At 33.4% G+C, this 27,704-nt stretch overlaps 1 long non-coding RNA gene across 2 annotated transcripts in view; it reads right to left on the reverse strand.

Annotated features, from left to right (window-relative positions):
- The window catches only part of LOC100426640 (uncharacterized), a 96,954-nt gene that overhangs the window by 22,254 nt on the left and 46,996 nt on the right, over positions 1 to 27,704 (reverse strand). Inside the window, exons 2-3 of one of the 2 annotated variants that reach the window (XR_013412274.1) lie at positions 7,189 to 7,276; positions 2,594 to 2,677 (exon numbers count right to left, since the gene is read on the reverse strand). This is a non-coding gene — a long non-coding RNA (uncharacterized LOC100426640). Of the gene's footprint in view, positions 1 to 2,593; positions 2,733 to 7,188; positions 7,277 to 27,704 lie in introns of those variants that run through there. The other variant, XR_001439776.3, reaches the window with a different exon arrangement.

Below are 27,704 nucleotides of genomic sequence, written 5' to 3' on the forward strand. Positions count from 1 at the left end.
TATTATGTAGACCTGTTTGTGTGGTTACTATACAGTTTCACTGGTTTATGTTTTTAAGTGTGCTATTGTAATGGTTGGTAATGGTCTTTCCTTTCTATATTTAGTACTTCATTTAGTTCTTCCTTCAGGACATCTTTTAAAGCAGATCTAGTGGTAATAACTTTCCTTAGCATTTGCTTGTCTGAAAGGGATCATATTGTTGCTTCACTTATGAAGCTTAGTTTCAATGCATATGAAATTATTTGTTGGAAATTATTTTATTTAAGATATAATTTAAGAATGCACAATATAGACCCCCAATCTCTTCTGGTTTATAGGGTTTCTGCCAATAGACCTGCCATTTGCCTGCTGGGGTTACCTTTGTAGGTGACCTGCCCCGTTTAGCTGCCTTTAATATTTTTTATTTCATTTTGACCTTGGAGGATCTGATGACTATGTGTCTTGGAGGTGATCTTCTTGTGTAGTGTTTTTCAGGGGTTCTCTGCATTTCCTGAATTTTAATGTTAGCCTTTCTAGTGAGATTGAGGAAATTTTCATGGATGATATCTTAATAATATCTTAAATATGTTTTCCAAGTTGCTTGTTTTCTCTCCCTCTTTCAGAGACACTAATGAGTCATAGATTTAGTCTCTTTAGATAATCCCATGTTCCTCAGATTTTTTTTTTCCTTTTTCTTTACTTTTTTTTCTTCATTTTTGCCTCAGTGAGTTATTTTTGAGACCCAGTGTTTGATCTCTCAGATTCTTGCCTCAGCTTGGTCAATTCTGCTATTAATTCTTGTGATTATATTCTGAAATCTTTGGAGTAAGTTTTTCAGCTCTATCAGATCAGGTTGGTTCTTTCTTAAAATGATAATTTTGTCTTTCGTCTCCTGTATCATTTTATTTTTATTCCTTAGAATCCTTGGATTGGGTTTCAACTTTCTCCTGAATCCCGATGATCTTCATTCCTATTCATATTTCCAATTCTATTTCTGTCCTTCCAGTCCCTTTAGCCTGGTTAAGAACCATTGCTGGGAAACCAGTACAGTTATTTAAAGGTAAGAAGACATTCTGGCATTTTGAGTTGCCAGAGTTCTTGTGCTGGTTCTTTCTCATCTTTGTGGGCTGATGTTATTTTTTGAAGTTGTTGTCCTTTGGATGGGTTCTTTTTTTTTTTTTTTTTTTTTTTTTTTTCCCTTTTAACCTCTTTTATGTTGTTGGGGGTTTGACTGTGTTATAAGGTGAGTTGGTTGACTGGGTTTGTTTATGGAATGGTTTAGGGGGCTAAGCCCCAGCTCAGGATTCCTGGGCTGCAGGCTTTAACTCTGGGGAGCTGGTATTGGGCCCCTGGCTTTGTTCTCTGTCCCCTTGAGGTTAGGGAGCTACCGTACTGTAGAGGCTGAGGTGTTCCCAGACCACTGGTCACAACACTGATGGGTGGTGCCAGCCAAAGTGCATCACTGGGTGATGGTAGTGGGATCTGTGATCATTTGCAAGTACCACCAACAGCAGCAGCATGGCAGGGTGTACCCTTGTTGACTGAGGCAGGCACATTGGTGCTGGCCTCCATCAGGGTGTTTGCAGTGGTGGTGGTGACAAACTGGCATGGGAGTGGGATGTGGGGTTTCTGGCATCCATGGGTATGTTTGTACCAGCAGTGGTGGTGGCACGGGGGCAGAGCACTGGCAGGTGTGGGGCTGGCACCCTCCATGCATGTGTTCATACCAGGCAGCCACTGGTTTTGACACTTGGGATACTGCTGTGAACAAGACAGAAGAAAGTTTCTGCCTCTGTAACAGGAATCCCTAGTTGGTCATTTTGGGCTGTTTCCAATTTTACACATTGTAACTATGAATCTTTCATGTGCCTATAATTATTTCTTAGTTATATATTCCTAGAAATGCTTGTATTTTATCAAACAGTACAAACATTTGTCAGGCTTTCGGACAAATATGCCAAATTACCTTCCAAAAGGTTTACATTTATATCACACACCACAAATGAACAGCGTGACTATTTCAACAGTCCCTGACAAACAGTATCCTCCTTTCTCCTTCCACTAAGACAATGAAATCAATCCTTGACTAAGCTACCAAAATAAGAGTACACAGGTTGAATTCAGATGTGCAACCAAAAATAAGCTCTTGTTTTCAGCCTCAGTACATTTATATTTAATGTAGGAAATTTAAATATACTCTTAATCATTATTTCTAAAACAGTATATCTAAAAACTTTAGATAGTCGTTATATACAAAGATTTCATTTAAAAACAGTGCAACTGCAATAATAATAAGAAGAAGAAAACAAAATCTCTTGGGCAAAATTAAGTCATTCTCATATGTTGGGGAAACTAGAAACCTGGCTGCCTTATGCAAGCAGTGATTCATTAATACTAATTGGTGCTTTTTTTTTTCCATGCAAGAGAGAAAATTGTTCTAGATCCTAATCATTCCTTATTACAGTAACAGCAGGCTGTATTTAATCTGCTACTCAACTTTTCAGTTACAGAATCAGCTAACCAATAATTAAAAGACATTTAGGTCTTAGAGGGAAAGAAAAACAAATCCTAATGACAAACAGATAGCAGAAATTGCCAACCATGCTTCCCTCACCTTGGGTGCTCCCACTTCTGCAATCCTGCTGTCAACTTCACTCAATTCTTTCCAGGGAAATGGAAAAACTGCTCCTTCTCCACTCTAAGATTAAAGAATAAGAATGAGCATGTGACATTCACAATTACACAAATGTCTAAATATGTTAGGATGGAATTATAATTTTCTCTTTATATTTAATGTTGTGTCTTTGAATATAAAGTTAATACCTATTTTTGTGAGAATTTTGAAAAATATAAAATATGTATGAAGAAGTAAAAAGCTTTGCTGCAGAGAGGTATACACTATTAATAGTAAGTATACTGTGTTTTCTTTCACTCTTTTTTCTATATTTACATACTTTTTTTTTTTTTTTTTTTTGATGGAGTTTTGCTCTTGTTTGCCCAGGCTGCAGTGCAATGGCACGATCTTGGCTCACCACAACCTCCGCCTCCCGGTTCAAGCGATTCTCCCGCTTCAGCCTCCTAAGTAGCTGGGATTACAGGCATGCGCCACTGTTCCCAGCTAATTTTGAGTTTTTAGTAGAGACGGAGTTTCTCCATGTCGGTCAGGCTGGTCTCGAACTCCTGACCTCAGGTGATCCGCCTGCCTCTGCCTCCCAAAGTGCTGGGATTACAGGTGTGAGCCACCATGCCCGGCCCATACTTTTGTATTAAACGTATACATACAATTTTGTTAATGATTAGAAAATTGAGGCAAGACTGTGAGTTGAAAAGCACTCAGGTTCTACAGTTGGACTGCATGGGGAAAAATTCTGATTATGTCTCTTTTTACATGTGTGTCTTTGGGCCAGTCACTTAACCTCTCTGAGCTTCTGTTTCCTCACCTGTAAACTGGTAGTAAAAATAGCAAATATCACATGAGGATATTTTACAGAATGAATAAGATAAATATCTGTCATGTAATAAACAATCAGCAGATGTCAGCTACAGTAAAGCTTTTTAATCTGATTTTTTCCAGTTGAACACATATCACCGTCATTGTCTCTGTAACTAAAAAATGTTGAGAACATCACTTTAAATAGGTCTATAATATCCTATTACATGGGTGTTCTGTCTTGAAAATTTCCCTTATTGGACATTTTAGATTTCATTTTTTCACTTCTATAAATAGTATTGTTGTGAACCTCCACTGATTATTATCTCTGATTATAAGGAGACTTATTATATTTTGAAATACTGAATTAAAAGGATTAAACTTTTAAAGCTCCTTGACACATATTACTCAAGTGACTTTCAAAAGTAAGTTCTCCTTCCCTCCAGTAAGCTGTACAGTCTCTGGTTTACCACATTTAACAATGCTGGTGATAATCATATGTCAACGTGTTTGATTGATTGGATATGTGAAAAATGTATTGTACTGATCATTCAATTAGAAATTACTTTATTATTAAAGAATCTACACATGTTAAATCACTTCAGAGTGTATTTCTATCACATATTTTTTTGTGAATTGTGCAGTCATTCATGTTCCTTGCTCATTTTTCTGTTGTAGTGTTGTTTTATTGATTGTTCAGTGAGATTTATTAAGCAAGCATATTTCTATTTTCCAATTAAATACTACAAAATATTTTTAGTGCTTTTTGTCTTTAAACCCTTGATTTTGATCTTTTTTTTAGGTAGTGAGTTTTGGATTTTCAGGTAGTTAAAACTATTCTTTTTTTTCTTTCCTTTGTGGTTTTTTCCTGTTTTCCATGTTGCAATGGCCTTTTTCATCAAACTTATTTTAGCCACCTCTCAGAAACAACCAACACAATTCATCAGTGTCATGAAGAGTTGTTTCTCATGCAACAAATATAAAACAAGAAATTCTCATTTTCATACAAATAAAAAAGTATATATTTCCATTAGTAAGTTCATATTTGTCAAGACAGTTCCAGGATTTCTTTCATCTTGCTAGTACCTTCATGCTATTTACTAGTTATGGTGGCCAATTAGAGTAAACTATGTCAACTTCCAAATATGAATTTCTTTGTAGAATTTCTCCTTTGAAAATTTTTATAATAAAGAAAGACCCCAATTTGTTTTTCTAATAATGTTAGGGATGAAGTTGATAATGGTGTGTCTAAGAATAGTTCTTGAATAAAAGAATGGCCTAGATTAAAAACAAAAGTGCACTTGTTAGTGCCATAATAACTTTATGGAATGAGACATTGTAAATAACGTTGAGGCTCAGCAAGAGTTCAATGGTGAAAACAGCTGTGACTGACTTGTCAAGGTTATCCTGGGAATGTGAAGCAAGGGAGAGGCATGTGTGCCCAGTGGATAGCCTCTTATTGGTTCCTTTTAGAATCTATTCTATTTCTATAGTTTTATAAAGAAAAGTTGTTTTTGTTTGTTTTGTTTTATAATGAACTAATGCTTTTAAAAATCCTAGACAAAAACAGACAATCCAAAAGTTCCCATGAGCTATACTCTTCTCCAACCAGCACTGGGGTACTCAATATGTGGCTTTTTGAGACTAATACACTTCCCTAAGCCTCCTTCTGGATTAGTTTCAGGTCTTATTAAAATAAGGACTCCCTTACTTGAAGTGTTAACTTCTCTGTCAAAATGGCAAATGCAGTTCTCAAATGAATTTTAGTAGCTGTTTACTGGGTTGTCAGATTACAGATCATATGTCAGAATGATGCTATGTGAGTCTAGACCACACTTAAAAAAAAAATTATAGACACATCCCTGGGTGAAGGAGTCAGAAAGGAATAGACTGGTGTTGGAAAATGCCTTGAAATCAAGTATGATACCCAGATGATGCTAAAACCATCTTTACAATATCTCCTTCAGGTAGTGATCTTGACCAGGCTTGAATACCACCAGATACTATGAGCTCTCATGCTATGAGAACTTGCATTTCTAAAACACCTGCCTTTACACAGAAACCCAGAAAAGGATTTTTTTTTCCTATTTAAAGATGGGAAAATTAGCTCAGAGTAGTTAAATGGCTGAACCAGTATTTGAAATCAAGTATGTACAACTTTTTAAACTGATGCTGTAACTCCCAGTGTTACCACCAACCTGAACCCCCAAATTTATGAAAGAATAAATTTCTTCTCTATTTGCTTAAGAACCTTGTTTAATGAATCAAAATTTATTTTACTGATTTGAATAAACTGAAAGATAAATCAATTATGCTTCATAAAAGGCAGTTTTTTTATTTTCAAACAGTTCAGGAAGTGTTTCTCCTTTACCCTCCAATATACTCATTTGACCTGTTAATATTGCTGCAAAATCAGTCTTAGCTTGCTTTAATGACTAGTCAAGACTAATATGAGTTGCTGTATTGATTGCCTATGTAAAATCTGCTAAAAGACTTGAGAAGTATTTTGAGCTTTTAAATAAGTGAAGCATCTCTAAGTTGCCTCAATCTTATTCATTTATTGAATTAGCATGGAAAACTCTATGAAGACATGGAATAATTTAGTTCCTTAATGTTTCCACACAAACTAGAATTTAAATACTATTCATTCCATGTTAGCTGATAGGTGCATTCTATAATATGCCCACACGGTTTGTATGTAATTCTATACTTCCAAAAAACTATAGTTTGGCCCACAGCTAGATACTAGCAAAAGGAAATTGAGCAGTAAGGCTTGTAATGACCAGTTTGCTCATGAAACTCCCTTTTTGTAGTTATCAAATGAAGATTTCCTAACAAGTGATTTAGAGCAACATTTGCCAAGTTTAGAACCTACTCAAACCTTGTTGATTTCAAGTTCTGGCCCAAACTGTAGTCATTGGTTTTGTTGGCAAAATGGAACTTTCTGTTTCTTAGAAAATCAGCAGTAAAAATCTTCTTGGACATTTAAATTACTTTACAAAACATTTTGATGAGTTAAGTATAAATGAAATAGAAACATAAGGCTTACATTTCCCTTAAACACACAAGAGATTGTAAATAAAGGGAAAATGTTCATGAAAACATGTTTGGGAATATGCTAAAACTTTGAAAAATACTTATGGACATTTGATGAGCCCAAGTGCAGCTGGATCTTGCTCAGCCATGACTTTTTTTTTAAGATAATGGATTATAAAGAAAAACATATATTAATAATTCACGTAAGAGATGATAGCAATGGAAGAAAAAATCCCTCTGCATTACTTATCCAGATGGAAAAATTCTGACAAACTTGAAAAAATAAAACATGAGAAAACGGAAAGTTTTATCTCTCACATAACACAGTTGCTTTTCCTGCAAAACACAACAGAATTACAAAATCCAGATGATTAAAACTGTGGAGGAATAACTGAGTATCAGGTATGGCTGTCAAATTGAATTGGTTTCTATTCTCAAACTGATCTAAAAACTAGAACTTTTCACATTGATATACATGGGAGATTATATACATATGCATACACGTAGAGAGGGAGAGAAAGAGTGAGAATCTAGAATTTAAAATCTTTAAAGAAAATACAATTAAAAACACTTAAAATGTCCACTGGGTGCAGTGACAAGTCTGTTATAGAGGAGGCTGAGTCAGGAGGATTGTTGGAGCCTAGGAGTTGGAGTCCAACCTGGGCAACATATTGATGCCCCTATCTCTAAAATAATAAAAATAATAAAATAAAATAGAAATTAAAAACCCTCTTAATCTGTACCTGTGTAAGAAAATCTGATGTTTGGACCTCTCCCGAATGTCTTCTTACTTGAATCAGTGCAAGGTTCATGCTTTCAAATACCTGTAGACTTGATAAGTTACAATGAAAACTTTGATGAAAAGCCTTTGGTGATTCTTAAATCAGGATTGAAAGTCCTGGGATTTCAGTAACCTGTTCTTTGGGAAACTCTTAAAGGACATTCAACAAATTAACATTCCCAAATATCATGTACATAGAGCAAGTTCAAATTTCCTCCCTGAAATAAACCACAGCTTAGTTGAAACTAATATAGCTCATTCACTCTTATATTCACTCATTTAATACATAATTATTTGCACCCACTACTGGTGCTAGTCACTATATTGGCTAGCCACTAAAAAAAATACACAGTATGATCTCTGTGGTACAATAAAAAATATATATTTGGTCTTTGTTTCTAGTTCTTGGCACAGAGCTTCTAAACCACTTGGAATTTTCTGGGTGATAAAAGTGTCTTCTGTTATTCATAGTGAGCCTGTTTTTAACATACCTGAGCTTAGGCTAACAAGGTGACTCGCAGTGGGGTCTTTGACAGTTTCCAGGGAGAAACTGGCCACTCCAGAAATAATGCCAAGCACTTGAATATAGAGTTGAAACTTTTAGCACCACTTTCTGGCCTCCGGGAAAGAGAAGGGGGCTGGTGATTGATTTCAAATCCCATGGCCAGTGATTTAGCCAATCATGCCTATGTAACAAACATCCAGATAAAACTCTGAAACAAGTAAGTTCAGGAAACTTCTGGGTTGGTAAAAATAATGATGCTCTAGGAAGGTGGTATGCCTACAGAAGACATGGAAGCTGTGTATCCCCTTTACTTCCTCAACAAATATCTTGCCCCATCTGTATCTTCCATTTAGTTATACGATACAGTGCTTTCGGTGACTTCTGTAAGTTCTGTGAGTGATTCTAGAAAATCATCAAAAGCGAAGGTAGGTCATGGGATCCCCTGAATATGGTCAGAATGACAAGTAACCTAAAGATGCTGGACTTGCTGCTAGTATTTGAAGTGAGGACAGTCTTATGGTGGACTGAGCCCCTTAACTTGTGGAGTCTGTGCTGACTCCAGGTAGTTGGTGTTAGAAATGAATAGAATTGTTGGACACTCAGCCTGTATAAGAAAATTGCTGTTGAACATACCCTCAAGAGCTTCCAGCTTAGTAAAGGTGACAGACACATTCCTTGAGGAAGAGAAAACTACAAACCAGTCTCACATGTGAATATCAATTTGAAAATCTTAAATGAAATATCAGCAAACAACTAGCAGCACATCAAGAATCCCACATTCTATTTAAGAAGGGTTCACTCCAGGAAAGCAACGGTGATATTAACTAAGGAAATTCATTAATGCAATCAATTTTATTAGCAGAGACAAGGATAAAGATCATATGATATATTCGTAAATGTGAACAGACATTTAACAAAAATTCAATACACATTCATGTTAAAAAAATTCAATCATATATATTAATGCAATATATATTTTACATTTCATTGTAAAATGAGTTTAACATGAATATTCATTAATGTTAAAAGGGCATATAGTTCGATTATATATCATTTTTTTAACATGCTGAGTCAATTTGTGTGTATACATATATTATGTATGTATGCACATATGTAGATATATGCACGACTAATATATATCAATAACAAAGAAAATTACCAGTCATGGAAAAAGGTACAAAACTACAACAATTTAATGAGGATACACATCAATACATCAAATGGATCCAGAAAAAAATTTTTGTTAAATTTGTAAATTAATTTAGGAAGAATTTTTGTCTTTATGATGTTGAGTATTACCATGCAAGAATATATTTAACCTTTCTATTTCTTCAAGCCTACTTTGTGCCATTCAGTGTGTCTTATGTAAATGTATGTATTTATGTATTTTTCAACCACAAGACCAACATCTTCCTTAATAGACAGACATTGGATTTTTTTCCAATAATGTCAAAGAAAATAAGGATGTTCTTTATTTTTCCTTTTATTTAATATTGTATAGATGTAATAGCCAATGCAAATAGCCAAAAGAAAGTAAAGGCAAAAAGTTAGAAAAAGGTAAAATTATCTCTACTTGCAGATAATATGATAGCATATATAGAAAAACCTGAAAGTATGAATTCAATACTAACATAAGCAAAATAATATAGTAAAATAAGGAGTTATGAAATTATAAAAATTAATAGTCTTCAATATATTAAAACCATTAAAGAAGATATAATGGAAGAAATGCTCCATTCGCTCTTGTCACCCAGGCTGGAGTGCAATGGCACGATCTTGGCTCACCGCAACCTCCACCTCCCCGGTTCAAGTGATTCTCCTGCCTCAGGCTTCTGAGTAGCTGGGATTACAGGCATGCGCCACCACGCCCGGCTAATTTTGTATTTTTAGTAGAGGTGGCATTTCTCCATATTGGTCAGGGTGGTCTTCCTAATTTACAAATTTAATGAAATATTTTTTCTCTATCAGTTTGATTTATTGATGTTTATCTTCATTAAATGTTGTAATTTTGTGCCTTTTCCCATGACTGGTAGTTTTTTTGTATTCATATATATTAGGTGTGAATATTTTGGGGGTACACATGATATTTTTATACTTATATAGGATGTGTAATTATCAAATTAGGGTAATTGGGATATTGTTGTCTCAAATATTTACTTTAGTTTTGGGAACACTACAAATCTCTTCTTGCTAGTTTGAAATATACAGCAAATTGCTGTTAACACAATCTTAAACATACCACTGGGCTTATTTTTCCCCTTTGGGGCTAGACAAATAAACTATGAAGTTCATTAGAGCGAATAAAAAAGCAAGAATAGCTAGGAAATCCCAGAAAAATAAAAGCGAGAAATGAAGAATAACTTAACCAGATATTAAAGCATATCACAAAGCCTTTATGGTTAAAATAGTGCAGTATCAGTACATAAATACACAGACCATTGTAACAGAAAAAACAATACATTGATCCACTTATGCAATCAAGAAAGGCATTATTGCAAACCACTGATGACAAGGTGTATTATATATATGATATATATAACTGGATAGCATAAGAGAAAGAAAATTAGATTCTTTTTTTTTTAAAGAAGGGAAGCACACTTTATTTGTAGTGAACAATAATTCTAATTGAGTTGAATTATATTACTGTTGATCTTAGAAACTATAAAGGCTTTACATATTTCTCAGATGCATAATGTAATCTGTAAGATGATTACTATATGGAGAAAGAAAAGGATGAAAGAAACCAAAATTGGAAATGGTGTATGATAAAGGAAACTAGAAGTGAGTATATTCCCACTAATTTTGAAATTAGAATAAAAAAATTAACTTCAGTTTGTTTAGCATAAGAGCATTTGCATTGCAGGTTTTTTTGATATGTAAGATAATGCCTGCAAAGTTCTAGTATTGTGCTCAATAAAAGTAATATTACTGTTGGATTTCATATCCCCTGAAATTCCCAAAATGATATGTATATATAACTCCTAACAGATTATATATACATGTATTTAAATTTTTATTTTTAAAAATCAATTTACTCCAGATAGTGAGATCCTGTTATAATTTATTTTCACTTTTATATAAACTTTTTATTTTGTAATACATTGGAACTTATAGAAGCATTGTGAAGATAGGACAGAGGGTTCAATGTACTCCACATGCCATTCCCCTAATTATTAACATCTTATGTTAGAATGGTAGATTTGTTACAATTAACAAACCAATATTAATATATTTTTATTAACTAAAGTCTGCATTTTATTCAGCTTTCTTTAATTTTTACCTAGTATTCTTCCTTCTTTTCCAACATCCCATATAGGATGCCACATTACATTTAGACAGTTATCGTGTCTCTTTAGGCTTCTAGAGTGTTTCAGACTTACCTTGTTTTTGATGACCTTGATAGTTTTGAGAAGGCATTTGAAGAATGTCCCTCAATCAAGATTTAAATTGTTTTTCTCATGCTGTGACTGAGGCTATGTGATTTGTCAGGAATGATTAAAAAGCTAAAGTATATCTTTTAATTACATCATATAAAGTGTATATGCTAATGTGAATTATCACTGTTAATGTTAATCTTGACCACCTGGCTGATGTAAAGTTTGCGTTTTCCACTGTAAAGTTAACATTTTTCCCCCTTTCCATACTAGACTATTCAGGAGAAAGTATCTACGTACAGCCCATACTGTAGGAGTGGGGAGTTAAGCTCCACCTCCTTGAGGTCACAGTAACTACTTTATATAAATTATTTGGACTTATTCTGCATAGCAGGTTTGTTTAATCTCCTTATTAATAATTAAATAATTTAAAAAATAATTAAAATAATGCCTTATTTTTCAATTATGTATTCATATTAGTATAGACTCATAGATATTTATCTTATACTTTTGTTGATAATTCAATACTCTTTCATTTATTTCATTGCTTCAATTGTTCCTCCATTGGAGCTCTTTCAATTGGCTTCTGCGGTCCATTGACATATCTACATCATTGTGGGATTTTCTTTTGTTTAGCACTTTTTTGTTTTCTGGCAATACAAAATGCTACAGGCTTACCTTGCATATTTTTCTTCCCCAGTTCTATGAATAACCAATGTAAATGAATCACCAATGTAAACAGTAAAATGACTTTTTCCAAAAAAATTTCCTTTTTACTGGAAAATGTTATTAAAAAACAAGATCTGGGTACTAGGTGGTATGCTTATCTCTACTGGGGTGTCATTGCTTCTAAGTCCTCTTAGCTGAAAAAGTAAGAGAAACGTGTATACCAACCCATATATATTTCTTCTTTTTTTTGAGACAGAGTCCCACTCTGTCACCAGGTTGGAGTGCAGTGGTGGAATCTCAGCTCACTGCAACCTCCGCCTCCTTGGTTCAAGCAATTCTCCTGAGTTAGCCTCCCGAGTAGCTAGGACTACAGGCACGGGCCACAACGTCCAGCTATTTTTTGTATTTTTAGTAGAGATGGAGTTTCACCATGTTGGCCAGGATGGTCTCGATCTCTTGACCTCGTGATCCACCTGCCTCAGCCTCCCAAAGTGCTGAGATTACAGGTGTGAGCCACTGTAGCTAATTAGGAGTTCATACTGCTGTCTCCAACTGTAATGCATTACCACAGGGATGATTATATCCTCATCCTCTTGCTTATATTTAAGGTTGCACTCCAACAGCAAGAAGCCTGGCTCCTACTCTCTTCTATCCATTTACTTACTTGTTCAATTACAATGTGTATGTATAAAAGTATCAGAACTCTTCATTTATATTCCCTAGGAAACCATTTCATCAGCTAGAGTACAATGCTTTATGTACTGCTCTTTAGTTCTTTAGCTCTTATTCTCACACACTACTCAGTTCCAAAATTACTTAGGTCAGCACCTTTTTGCTTACCCACTTCAGTAAGTTTGTTTTATACATTTATGATAGAGTTAGATTGTTTTGTCACATTCTGCATTTCATTCTGGTATCCTCCAACCCATCAAATGATTCTTTGAAAGTTTGCACGGATTAAGATGATATGCGTTTTGACAATGCATATTGCTATTTATTCATCATTATAGTATTACACAGAAGAGTTTCACTACCCTTAAAAATCTATACTTCACCCATGTGTTTTGCCTATCATTAGTTTTGAAAAGTTATCATCTATTTTTACTTCAAATACATATTCTGCTGCTTCTCTCTTGTTTTGGTATTTCAACTATGCATATGTTATACTTTTAAAAATTGCCTCATAATTTTTGGATATGCTGCTCTGGTTTTCTTTTCTTTCTTTTCTTCTTTTCAATTTAGGAAGTGTTTATTAACATTAATATATCTTCAAACTCCTTGAGTTTTTCTTTGCCCGTGTGCAGTCTATTAAGGAGCCTATCAAAGACATTCTTTTAAAAAAAATTTTTAAAGTTTTTTTACTTTTTTAAATTTATTTTTTATTTGTAAAGATGGTGTCTTTCTATGTTGTCCATGCTGGTCTCAAATTTCTGGCCTCAAGTAATCCTCCAGCCTCAGCCTCGCTTATTTCTGTTACAGCGTTTTTTATTTCTAGCATTTTAAAAAATTCTTTCTTTGAGTTTACACATTTCTGCTTACATTACCCATCTGTTCTTACGTGTTGTATACTTTTTTCACTAGATCCTTTATTATATTAACTGTAGTTATTTTGTTCCCTCCCTGAAAATTGCAACATCTGTGTCATAATAAAGCATGGTTCTGATATTTGATTTCTCTTCAGACCGTTTTATTTATTCCCATTTGTCATGCTTATAATTTTTTAAAACTAGATATGTTGTTTCATTTAATAGGGACTGAGGTTAATAAGGTTTTAGTGTGAGGATTTTATTTCCTTCTTTCTACTTACTCTGAGTTTAAGTTGCTCCTTTTTTCCAAGCTTCATAAATTGGAAGCTTATATTATTGATTTCAAACATTTGTTTTTTCAAACATACACATTTCAACTTACACACTTTTTCTAAGTAATGTTTTAGCTTCATCTTGCAAATTTTGATATATTTGTATTATTCAATTAATCATGTTTTAACTTTCTTAATTGTTTCTTTTTTATCTGTAAATTGTTCAGAAGTGTGTTGACTAATCTGCAAATACTTGAAGATTTCTATATATCTTACTGTTATTAAATTCTAAGTTAATTCTATTAACTTAGGGAACTCACTTTCTATGATTTGAGTCTTTTGAATTTTATTGAAACAGCTAAATACAGTCTTTCTTGCCAAATGTTCTGTATCTACATAAAAAGAAAGTTGCAATAGTGTTCTGGAATTATCAATTAGTTGATAATATTGCTCAAATCTTATATATTCCTACCACTTTTTTCTTCTTCTAGTTCTACTAATTATTTAGAGAAGGGTGCTAAAGCCTTTAATAGATACAATTGATTTGTTTAACTTTAGATATGTAAACTTTTGTTTTATATATATTTAAGTTCTATTATTTTGTTACACAGTTGACCCTTGAACAATATGAAGGTTGGGACACTGACTCCTAGTGTAGGTGAATATCCATGTATACATTTTGCCTCCTCCAAAACTTTACTAATGGCTTACTATTGACTGGAAGCCTTGCCAATAACATGAAAAGTCTATTAACATATATTTTGTCTGTTATATGTATTATAAAGTGTATTCTTACAATAAAGTAATGTAGAAAAAGGAAAATTATATTAAGAAAATCATTGGGAAGAGAAAGCGCATTTACTGTTCATTAAGTGGAAGTGGATTCTCATAGAGGTTTTCATCCTCATCATCTTCGTATTGAGTCGGCTGAGGAAAAGAAGGATTTTGTCCTGCTGTCTCAAAGATGGCAGAGGAGAGAAAAAAGTCTGCATAGAAGTGGACCCACACAGCTTAAACCCATGTCTTTCAAGTTAAAATTGCAATAATTTTGTTGATTTGATCTTTTCAATATTGTGAAATGACTCTCTTTATCTTTGATAATACTTTTGTATTAATGTCTCCTTTCTTGATATTTGTATGGAAATTATTTTACTATCTTTTTACTTTCAAACTATATATGTCTTTATATAAAAAGGACATCTGTTTTAGACAACTTACAGCTGAATATTGCTCCCATATCCAGACTGACATCTCTTTTAATTGTAACAATTTATTTACATTAGTTATTAATTTACCTTGGTTATTAGTTAGCTATTGATATGATTGGGATTAAATCTACATCTTGTCTTTGGTTTTCAATTTGTCCCTCTCTTTTTAAATCTTTTTTTCTTTTCTTTTCTTAGGGTAATCAAGCATCTTTTAGAATCCCACTTTTCTATCTATTGACTTTTTAGATATATCACTGTGTACTATATTTTCAGTTGTTTCTCTTGGAGAGCAATATGCATACTTAAATTATCATAGTCTACCCAGTATTAATATTGTAATACCTTATAAATACATAAAAACATTAAAACAATATAAATCAATTTATAGTCCCTTTTATAATTCTCACTGTTATTGTTATATATTTTGCTACTATATACAAATATAAATATACAGATATATGTGTTACATATATACATATTTTTCTGTTTATATATTATTAGAAATACACTGTTATTATTTTTGCTTTAATAAGCCAATCAACTTTTAAGAAATTAAACAAAAAATGATAGTTTAAAAATGTTTTATTTCTTTTCAGTGTTCACTTTTTTGGTACATTTATCTGACATAATTTCCTTTTAACCTAAAGTTTCCTTTTAGCCCTTCTTATAGTACAAGTATGCAACAATTCTTTATTTTTTTTTCTTTTAATCCAAACATGGTACTTCATCCTCTCTTCATTTTTGAAGGATATTTTTGCTGGATATAAAATTATAGGTTGACAGGGATTTTTATTGTTTTGGGTTTTTGTTTGTTTGTTTTTTGGAGGGTGGTAGCTTAAAAATATAGTTCTGTTTTATTCTGAAAGGAATGTTTCTCATGAGACATAGCCAACTTTTTACCATTGTTCCCTTGCAGGTAGGATGTAATAAGTACCTACCACTATCTCTGGCTACTTTCTTTTCTATTCTTTTTGAATTTACATATAATAACTCTACATATTTATGGGGTACATAGTGAGGTTTTGCTACATATTTTGTATAGTGATCAGATCCAGGTAATTAGCATATCCATCATCTCAAACATTTATCATTTCCTTGTGTTGGTAACATTTAATATCTTCTTTCTCATTATTTGAAACTAGATAGATGGATGGATAGATAGATAGATAGATAGCACAGTCATCCTCCAGTGCTATATATCATTACAACTTATTCCTTGTATCTAGCTGTAATTTTGCATACTTTAACAAATTTCTCCCCATTTCCCCTTCTCTGGGCACTTCCCAGCCTCTAGTATTCTCTGCTCTACTTTTTACTTCTATGAGATCCACATACTTGAGCTTCTGCATATGAATAAAAATATACAGTGTTTAGCTTTCTGTTAACATGCTTGCTTCACTTAACATAATGTCCTCCAGTTCCATTTAGGCTGCTACAAATGACATAATTCTATCTTTTTTTATGGCTGAATAGTATTCCATGATGTATATATCATGTTTTTAAAAATCTATTCATCTGTCGTTGGACACATAGGTTGATTCCATATCTTGACTATTGTGAATAACACTGCAATGAACATGGGGTTGTGCAGGTGTCTCTTTGGTATATTGACTTCCTTTCCTTTATGTTAATGGATTTTTTTTTTGTCTTTTTGATGGTAGCCATCTGAACTGGGGTGATATGATACCTTATTGTGGTTTTGATTTGCATTTCCCTGATTATTCGTGATGTTAAGCATTTTTTGCATATATTTGTTTACCATTTGTACGTGTTCTTTCAAAAATGTCTGTTCAAATCATTTCCCCATTTTTAAACCAGATTTTTTTTTTTTTTTTTACTGATAGGATGTTTGAGTTTATTCTGTATTCTGGGTGTTAATTTCCCGTTGGATGAATAGTTTGCAAATATTTTCTCCCATTCTATAGTTGCCTTTTCACTCTGTTTTTGATTGTTTTTTTTTTTTTTTTGCCGTACAGAAGCTCTTTAGTTTGATACAATCTCATTTGTTTATTTTTACTTTTGTTGCCTGTAGTTGTGACGTCTTCTTTAAATGTATTCCCCAAATCAATACCCTAAAGTGTTTCTCCTATATTTTTTTCTAATAGTTTTATAGTTTTTGGGTCTTACATTTAGGTCTTTGTCCATTTTGAGTTTATTTTTGTATAGGATGACAGGTGCAGGCCTAGTTTCATTCTTCTGCATGAAATATCCAGTTTTCTCAGTACCATTTATTGAAGAGATAATCCTTTCCCCAACGACTGTTCTTGTCACCTTTGTCAAAAATCAGTTAGCTGTAGACACATAGATTAATTTATCCACCCAATGCTCATAAACCAGAAAAATGAATATTGTTAAAATGACCATACTACCCAATCTACAGATTCAATGCACCCCTATCAAAATACCAATGGCCTTCTTCACAGAAATAGATAAAAATCTTAAAATTTGTATGGAACCAGAAAAGACCTCAAAGGTCAAAGTACTCCTGAGCAAAAAGAAAAAAAACTTGATCCATCATACTATCAGACTTTAAAATATACTAAAAAGTTGTATTAACTAAAACAGCACAGTACTGGCATAAAAACTGACACATACCTTCCTCTGCCTCTAGGACTTCAATCAAGTGTTTTTAGAACATTTGATACTGTCACACGGGTGATAAAGTGCTGTTCATTTATAAATTTTCTTTCTTTATGCTTCAATTTGAATGCTTTCTCTTTAACTGTTTTAAAGTTCACTGGTCCTTTCTTCTTCATTTTTTAATCTAATGCAAATTTAATGTATCTATATTGTATTAGTCCATTTTCATGCTGCTGATAAAGACATACCTGAGACTGGGTAATTTATAAGGAAAAAGATTTTTAATGGACTCACAGTTCCACGTGGCTGGGGAAGCCTCAAATCATGGCAGAAGGTGAATTCACATCTTACATGGCAGCAGAGAGGAGAGGAGAATGAAAGCCAAGTGAAAGGGGATTCCCTTTATAAAACCATCAGGTCTCATGAGGCTTATTTACTACCATGAGAACAGTATGGGGGAAACTGCCCCCAAGATTCAATTATCTCCCACTGGGACCCTCACATGACATGTGGGAATTATGGGAGCTACAATTCAAGATGAGATTTGGGTGGGGACACAGATAAATCACATCATATACATATTTGGGTCCTATGATTTCCACGTCATTCATTTTGAGTTTTTTATCTCTACTGATATTAACCATCACTTCAGCCATGTTATTCATTTTTTCCCTGCAGAACCCCTAGCAATTATAGTTATTTAAAATTCTTTGTCACCTAATAATTTTAATATTTACTGATTAATTGTCCTTGTGATTACTGGTTACATTTTTCTGTTTCTTCATGTATCTACTAAGTTTTGATTGTATATTAAGTAAATGTACCTTAACTTGTCTTTTGTTTTATTTTCATATAATGTATCCATTTTAATATTTTCCTTACTTATAGGACAAAACTTTAAAAGTGAGCATGACATAATTCTTGCTCCTAACACATATCAGTTTGCAAAAGTGTGATGTGTTTTCCAAGTCCCTCTAACTTGGTTGGAATTAATTCCAAACCCTTTGTGGTATGTGACTGTGACTACTAATTGTCTGCTCACCTCTATTAACCTTATTAACCTTCCAGCTGTTTTTTTTTTTTTTTTTTTTTTTAGTGTAGGCTTCTTGGTCTTCTAAAGTGCATTCACTATTATTGGTCAAAATGAAACTTGGAAAAATTTGCTTGCAGATTTTTCAGCCTCACAACATTATGAATCCCTCTTTTCAGGGATTTTTTTGTTTTTGTTTTGTTTTGTTTTGCTTTGTTTTGTTTCCAGACATTCTGGAAGCACCATATTCCAATCTCTGGCTTGTCAGCCAATAAGAATGACACTTTTTCCTTTAGCTTTATCTTCCGCACATGGAATAGACCAGGCGAGTCCTCACTGACAAGCTGGTTAAACGTGGATCTCACCTAGTGTAACTCCCCTTCTTCAAGTTTCTGCCTTTTATTGTTTTGTTTTGTTTTTGTTTTGAGACAGAGTTTCACTCTCATTGTCCAGGCTGGAGTGCAATGGCGCGATCTGGGCTCACCACAACCTCCGCCTCCTGGGTTCAAGTGATTCTCCTGCCTCAGCTTCCCAAGCAGCTGGGATTATAGGCATGTTTCATCACACTTGGCTAATTTTTGTATTTTTGGTAGAGACAGGGTTTCTCCATGTTGGACAGGCTGGTCTTGAACACCTGACCTCATGTTATCCACCTGCCTTGGCCTCCCAAAGTCCTGGGATTGAACCTGTGAACCACCATGCCTGGCCAAGTTTCTGCCTTTTTATTCACTCTTCCATTCCTTCAAAGAGTTTTGTTTTGTTTCACTTTGTCTAGAATCTGTAATTGTTATTAGCAAGGTTACTAGAAGCTAAAGATCTTTTTAAAAAAACTTTTATAGTGCCTACCATGGTTCTTGGTACATATTAGATGTTAGTAAATGAATAAGTGAATGGAGAATGGAATACTTACAAACTCTTAGAGGAATATCTACATGGAATATGACACAGGCTTTCTGTTGTTAGCCATTTGTTTTTCTAAAGTAAGTAAAAAATTCATGCTTTTGGCTCACATATAAAATTTGTCAACTCTCCTTTGCTATAGACATTAACCTCTCAAGCTAGAGTTGACATTAATCCAATTTTTTTGCTTGTTTCGTTGCCACTTCAGAGATGCAAATAGTGATTCATTATTACCTTCATTTGAGAATCAAAGAAAGTGTTTATACACATTTACTTTATCATATATTTGAAGAATATGACAATTTCAAGTATAATAAATTTTGCTTTGAGATTTTACTGTTTTATAACTAATCCACAACTTTATGTAAAATGAGGAAAGTCTGTCTGCATCATTAGAATATGGTACATATAGAATATATCAATGTAAATTTTCAAAGTTAAGTTTTTGGCTGAACCTTACATCACCTAAAAGAAGTACTGACTGTTTTATAATTTTTAAATAATTCCAGTGATAATTAGCTATTTGAACAAATTGGAAAATATACAAACATACCTGAAAAAAACAAAAACTTTTCCTATAATTAGAATTGTGGCGCATGTAAAATATACCAGTTTGCTTTTCTATAGTAATTTAAATATAAATGTCTTATACATGTCAGTTAGAACTTACTATTGCTTTCTTCGTGTAGTAAATATGACAGATTTATTGCCATGAGAGGGTTGTTGTAATCGTATACACAGAAAATGACTATATTTTATTTGAAACAAAATGTATTGTGCTTACTACAACTGTGAAATGTATAAATGAAGTATCAGCATAGTTTACAAGTTACCATAATATATTGATTAGGTAGTTACTTTTGTATTTGACGAGAGTTGCAGAGTTAAGAAAATAATTCTGAAACTATATAAATGCCTATTCACCATACTTTAATGAGAAGTTGGGGAGAGAAATTGAAAACCGATTTATAACTTGCTACAGGCTGTGTTTTTAAAAGTTTCTCAAAATGTATTGTAATGTAAAACAACAGAGCATCTTAACATGTGAAGCAAACTTATAGAATTACAAGGAGAAACAGTTGAATTCACTATTATAGTTGGAGACATCAACATCCCTATGTCAGAAATGACAGATCCAGCAGGCATTAAATCAGTAAAGACATAGTTGACCTAATGAACATAATCAATCAGTGGGATATAATGGATATCTCTAGACTACTTTATCCAACAACAGCAGAATATGCATTTTTCTCAAGTTCACCTGGAACATTCAACGAGATAGCCCACAATCTGGGCCATAAAACATATCTTACCAAATTTGAAAGAATGGTCATACAATGAAAGTCATACAATGTTTGCCCTCAGACCACAATGAAATTAAGCTAAAAGTCAACAACAGAAAGATAACTGGAAATTCCCCAAACAGTTAGAGATTAAGCAACATGTCTCAATAATCCATGGGTCAAAAAACTGTCAAGAAAAATTTAAAAACATTTTGAACTCAATTAAAATTAAAATGTAACATCAAAATTTGGGGGATGCAGCAAAAGCAATGTTTAGAGGGAAATTTATAGTATTGAATGCATATATTGCAAAAGAAAAAGAATGTAAAATCAATAATCTAAGCTCCCATCTTAAGAAACTAGATAAAAAGAGCAATGTAAATCAAAAGTAAGCAGAAGAAAAGAAAGATTTACAGCATAAGTTAATAAAATTGAAAACAGGACATCGAGAGAGAGAAAACTAACAAAACCAAAAGCTAGCTCCTAAAAGGTTTTTAGGAGTAAGGCTTTTACGAGTAAGGTTTTTTGTCCCCTGGAATCTTTTAATATATTTTCTTTATCTTTGATTTTCTGTAGTTTGAAAATGATATGCCTAGAATTTTCTTTTCGTTTCCTTTTTTCTTTCTTTTTGCTGTTTTTCCTACAAAAATAACAGGTGTACTCTGAGCTTCCTGCATCTGTGATTCAGTTTCTGAATTTATTTGGGGAACATTCTCAGTCATGGTTGTTTTAAATATTTTTTCTGTTTCTTTTTCTCTTTCTTCTTCTTCTGGTATTCCCATTATCCATAAGTTACACCTTTTCTAGTTTTCTCACAGTTTTTGTCTTTTTTTCTCTTTGCTTTTCAGTTTGTAAGTTCCAATTGATACATTCTCAGAGAGCTTTTCCTTAGCCATATCCAGAAACCTGAGTTCATCAAAGGCATGCTTCATTCGTGTAATGTTGTTTTTTCATCTCTAGTATTTCTTTTCAGTTCTTCCTTAGAATTTTTATCTCTTTCCTCATATTGCCCATCTCTTCATGCATGTTGTCTACTTATCCTTTAGAGTCCTTAGCATATTAACCATAGTTGCTTAGATTCCTGATCTGATCATTTCAACATTCCTTCCATATTTGTTTCTGATTATTTCTCTGTCTCTTTACACTGGGCTTTTTCTCCTTTCTCTATGCTTTTTAATATTTTAAAAGCTGGGCATGATGTACTGGGTAAAAAGAACTGTGCTAAATAGGTCTTTAGTAACGTGTGGTAAGTTTGGGGGAGAATTTGGTTATTCTATAGCCCTATGACTAAGTCTCAGTCTATTGGTGAGCCTGTACCCAAGGACTGTGAACTTCAGCAGTGCTTCAATTTATTTGCCTCACCTTAGGTGGAACAGGATGACTAGAATGGGTTGGAGTTGGGTACTGCCCTTCCTTCAGGTCAGTTAGGCTCCGAAAAAACCCTAGTAGGTTAAGTTTTGGTAAAACAGTTTCTCTTGAAGACAGGCCTTGTGAAAAACAGAGTGATCTGAAGTCTTTCAAATTGGGCACTTTCTCCTTCTCTCTGCCTGTGCTATAAGGGGATTTTTCTCCCAAATATTCTGCAAGAATCTGATCAAGCTTGCCGAGGTAAGACTCACAGAAGTGTGAAGGCACCCCTGTGACTGGAAGTCCTTCTCTTGAAGTTTTTAACTCAAACTTGTCCACACTCAGTCTAGAAATTCATCATTTACCATTTAGGAGCTCTTAACTCTGGCCCTGGTCCGTGGAGATTTCTGCTTATAGGTTTCTGTTGCAGTACCTTGTGACTCTCTACATTCACCTGACGCTCCCATTCCGGGGGCAGTAGTTTGCCCTGTGACCTCACTTCTCTGAGGGATCTACGAAAAGTTGATTTTTTTGCAGTTTGTTCAGCTTTTTACTTATTAGCACAAAGAGAGACTTTCAAGTTCCTTACATGCTTGACTGGAAACCGAAAATGGTAATCTATTTTATGTCACTCTCTTTCCTTTTTATCTTTTTCTGTTGTCTTCAGCCTCTGTTGATTAATCATGCAGATCATTACTTTTAAAATAAGTTTATCTGTTTCCTAGTAAAGGCTTTTCAGACTAGTTCTTTTCAGGAGTGACATTCATTTTCTACATTTTTCACCATTTTCCACCTTGAGCCAATTTGGTTTTCTTCTCACTTATCTAAAACTAAAGAGAGACCCTTCCAGATTCAATGTTTACCAACACCCAGTGTGGGGTTGACCTTGTCTTCATGCTCTGTGTAATGTGGTACTAGCAGAACCTCTTCTCCTGGTATATGTGAACAACACAGAACACACTTGCTTGATTGAACAAATTTTCAATTTGTGTAATTTTTCTAGACTAAGCCTCTTCCTGTACTCATTGTCTACTTCTTAAAAATAGAATTACTAATATTTATTGATACTTGAATTTCTGCTATCTTACAAAATATTTTATTTGTGAAATTTTTCCCATTCCCACCTTAATCTTCAGAATGTGATTTGCTCAAATTTGTGTCTTCCCAATTGTTCTCTGACAGGTAAATACTGAAACAGAGGAGGCAGGGAGAAGGTACTCTAGTTGGCAGAAAAAAAAATACTTCTTCTTTAGAGAAATTGCTGTCCATTTTTCTGTTTAGTAGAGACCTAAAGCCTCCATAGAAAGATACAAATGGAAAAAACAGAATATTATTCCAGGGTCACAGAAGATAATATAGGTGAGAATTATTTATTAGAAAACAGAGGAATTTTTTTAAGTTCACCATCATGAATGAAATTGAAGAAGACATGGTATCTCGAAAGAGAAAAAGAAACTTCATCAGAAAAAAAATGAGATGCCAGCAGGAAGATGTTTGGAGAATGAAAACAGTCCCCTCCCAAAGGACCTTTCACAGCTGGCAATTAAAACTGTTCCCAGCAAAAGAGCATGAAAGAAGTCTTCTGGCAAGCAGAAATTTCTCTCAGATCCTAGAAATAGATTTATGGTCAGTCCAACTGTTTGATGTTGAGGAACTGTTATATTTTTCACTGTCTGCATAATAATTTTAGTGGGAAATTAGGAGAGGCTGAGTTAGGGACTGCTGGCCAGTTGAGTTTGTGTCCATAAACTTTCTCTCTTAGTTCTAAACCATATCTTCAGGCAAAAGCAAATGTTTTTGCCAGTGGGAAACATGGATAAGACTCCAAAAGTTGCAGGGTTAGTGGTATATGCTTCTGGCCTCTTTCTTGACACTATTACTGTCTACTGATGCCAGATCAGTGTACTGATTCTGCAAATTCTCACAACTTGGATAATTAAGAATTGATTTCTTTTCCTCTTTGGATTAGTGGAAAGAGCCCTGAGGAGTAGGAACTTTGGGCCAGCTACTTTGGGTCTTGGTTATTGCATCTATGAAATTACAGTAACCCAAACTTTGCCATACCTATTGTCAAGGGTGTTATAAGCACAAACTAAGTTACTACTGATTTTGAAATTAAAAAACATAATTTAAGAACAGATTATCATTTTCTGGAACCCAGAATGTGGTATAAAAGTCAATTCTAAGAAGATGATTGGCCTATGATCTCATAGTCATAGATTGAGCAATTTGGTAAACAATCACACCTCAAGAATAAATGGGATGTCAGGGAACATTTTCTTTCTCATAAATATAAGTAATTCAAATATTAAAATTCTGATCACTAAATGAGCAAAATACATGTTGATTCAATTGTATTCACTCATCAATGAGAAAAAAATTAAACCCAGATGAAAATGTCTTGTTTAATAAAAAGTCCTCTAGGGTTGATTGTATTTTCCTATCACTTAAATAAGTGCTAATTTTTAGGATCTGGTTGTGTTTTGAATTTAATTATTATAGAAAATACTATGAGAAAAGAATGAAACACAAGATTATTAGACCATAGTACACAGCTTAAACATTCACATATTACGAAATTGTCTTGGACTGAGAACAGCTGCCAATATCAGTAAAAATGATATCTGATGTCTCAGAATAAGGTTTATTATTCTCACACCTGTGATTTTATAACATATTTGCCAAATTACATAAAACTGGCTGTTTTAGTTTATTTTCATATTAAAAGTATTATAATTATTTTCATGCTTTGATTGAAAAAAATTTTTAAAGTATGAGTAAATTCAACTATTCTCATCATTCTCAAACAAATTGCAGTACTAATAATTCACACACATTCACAAAAAAGATTTCTTTGTTAATTTTTTCTGACTTTTTCAGACAACATAATTGACATTAGGAGTACTGCCTATCATCACAATGAAAATCTAAGTTTCAGGCATCTATTTCCACTATATTTACTCATTATTTACTCAATAATGAAGCTAAATAAATGTTCAGGCAAGAAGATAACATATATTTTCAATGTAAAACTTCAAGGCTAGAGGAGTTTTTTTCAAGGTAACATCATTTCCTGCAAAATTATGACTGAGATTTTTATTGTGATTAATTCTTCAGTCCTTTACACATTTGCAATCACCACATCTAAACCTAAGACAAGACCAATATTCAATCATATAACCATATTATTTGTCTTTCTTTTTCTCCCCTCTTGATTTTCTCTTTTAGAATCTTGACATAAACACACACACACACACACATATATGATATATATATACACTATATATATATATACACACACACACACACACGATTACATCCCATAGTTTTCTCTTGAATGAGATTTTTCAATATTTCTAATTTCTAGATTTACATATTAAAGTAAGACTTTTAAACTTTTCCTGTGGTATATTATGTTTTAGCTGGACTTAGCTGTTTTTTCATATATACAAAGAACATTCTTTCATAATCTGCTTTTTAGTTTTTGTTTGTGTTTGCTCTGTGTGTGTGTGTGTGCGCGCACACACAAAACAGTCCTAGTACAAAAAAGGAAAAGAGATGTAATATTAAAGTACAGGTTATGAAGACTCAGTTTAGGAAGATGTAAAGAGAAGCTAATCATTAATCAGGAGAGTTGATAATTATTAATCAGAAGAGATGCTATACTCTTTTTGTAAGGAATCCTGTAAGCAGGCCCTTGTATTTTTAAAACTACAACATAAGGCCAATGTTATCCAGATAAAAAGTGGCAGGGACAAGATTAAATTCTCATTTATCAAAATAATACACAATCTGAGCTCTCAACTACTTTGCTGTGCTACCTCCCAGGCTTGGGGTAACAAGGTTAAAGGACTACTACTGATGCCCGGTGGCCTATTTGTCTTTCTCTGGTCCCTTATGTGATGGGTTTTCAGAGCAAAAGCCAATCTTATTCTTGGTTATAAGGTAAACATTTTCTTCACTTACATTCAACCTGTCTTATTAGAAATGAGCATCCGCAAACATGAGAGTGAGTGTGAAGATAAAATAAATCAGGATAATCATGTAAAAAAAAAATCATAACACCAAAGTTCAGAACATCAGAGACCTGCACAGAAGCAAACATCCTGTATCAACAATGAAGCTGTTTAGATTCTACCTTTTCTTCCTGGATAAGTAAAATTATTACTGTAATACCTATCTCAATGAGAAGCAACATAAATATTAAGTACTGAGTAGAAAACCTGAAGATATATAATCAGCATGTTTTCTTATCACACATATAGCTATATAAAATTATATAATTATATGATACATATATATTATATATGTACTACCTATATACACACACGTGCACACACACACACACACCCCCCAGCATATATAAACTGTAAGGAGACCTCTAGGGAAATGACTACTGTGGTATTAATGAAATTCAAGAGCTTACAATATGGGGGTATAATAACAGTGACAATGAACATTCTCTGCTGGATTGATATATCTTCAACTTCAGTAGGGAATATAAACAACATTTTGAAAAATTAAAGAAAATGATACAAACATATGAAGAATCCAGTCATCTTCTTACATTTTTGGATATTTAAAAAGTATTTATCCATAATTTATTTGACAATCCTACTAGGTGCTTTACAAAAATAACTAAATAAAACTTCCATTCTCCATGCCTAAAATAGCAATGACACAGATAACCTACAAGAGGGCATGAAAACATAAAATTATCTTCAAAATAGATGAACAAAAATAACATGGAATACTAAAATGTCCAGTTCTTCTGTATAATCTCTCTTGGTGCAAAATCTACTCCCTGGCTCCTCTTAACAGTAGAAAGGAGTTGAAACCACCTTGCCTTCAAAAAAATCCCTTTCCTGGTGTGCAAATACTTCATTTGCCAATTCACAAAGAGTTTGTTTAATGTTCCTGCTCAAATTAGAACAACCCTGACTTTTTTTTACTGTGATGTTATCATGCTAAGGATATGCAGCATATCTTCATGGTGAAATGACACTAGACTGAAACAAAACCAGAATTCATTGACAAACTAGAAATTTAATTTTATTTCTTGTCCTTTACCAAAAGTGATAGTTATAAAATTTAGAAGTTCCCTTACTGAATAAGATTTCCTTTTAGTCATTGTTTTGCACATAATCCAGAAAAGTTTGTTGGCTGCAATTCTTGCGGTGTTACTAAAATATTTCTTTAACATCCCAAGCTAATATTATGTGTATGAATAGAAGACTAAGACAGAAGCTGAATTTTTCTATTGTGCTTCATCACAGGTTATACAGGGATTCAAAATTTGGCAGGTTTTAGTAAATACTGCATACGCTGAAAGAGTTTAGAGTTTTGGTTCTTCTTATTGCCCCACACATAATTTCCCCACAGCCTCATATTTAATTAAATTTTCTTATTCAAGTTTATGCTTGTTCCAAACCATAGAATTCCACTAATAATTTACATGTTTTGGTAAGAAAATAGAACAAGCATATTTTCCATCAATTATTTTTGTCAACAGGAAAAGATGCAATTGAATAATATTGACTGATCTGAAAATCAAACTCATTCCTATGAAGCTCTTAGAAACTGAAGAGCTCTTATTCCTTTTTTATTTTTTGTCTAAGTCTACACCTTTAAGAGGCTTCAAAATATTTCTGAAGTAAAAGAATGACAGAAAATTCAGGTGGGAATTAGTCACTGCAGGTTTTTACCCAGGTTAAGGTGATACGTTTCATGAATGAAGATAAGGCTTGAACACATGTCTAGAGTTTTGCTTCTGAGCTTAAAGTA

The sequence above is a fragment of the Macaca mulatta genome, chromosome 1 (assembly GCF_049350105.2).
Source record: "Macaca mulatta isolate MMU2019108-1 chromosome 1, T2T-MMU8v2.0, whole genome shotgun sequence".
In the NCBI taxonomy this organism is placed as follows: Eukaryota; Metazoa; Chordata; class Mammalia; order Primates; family Cercopithecidae; genus Macaca; species Macaca mulatta.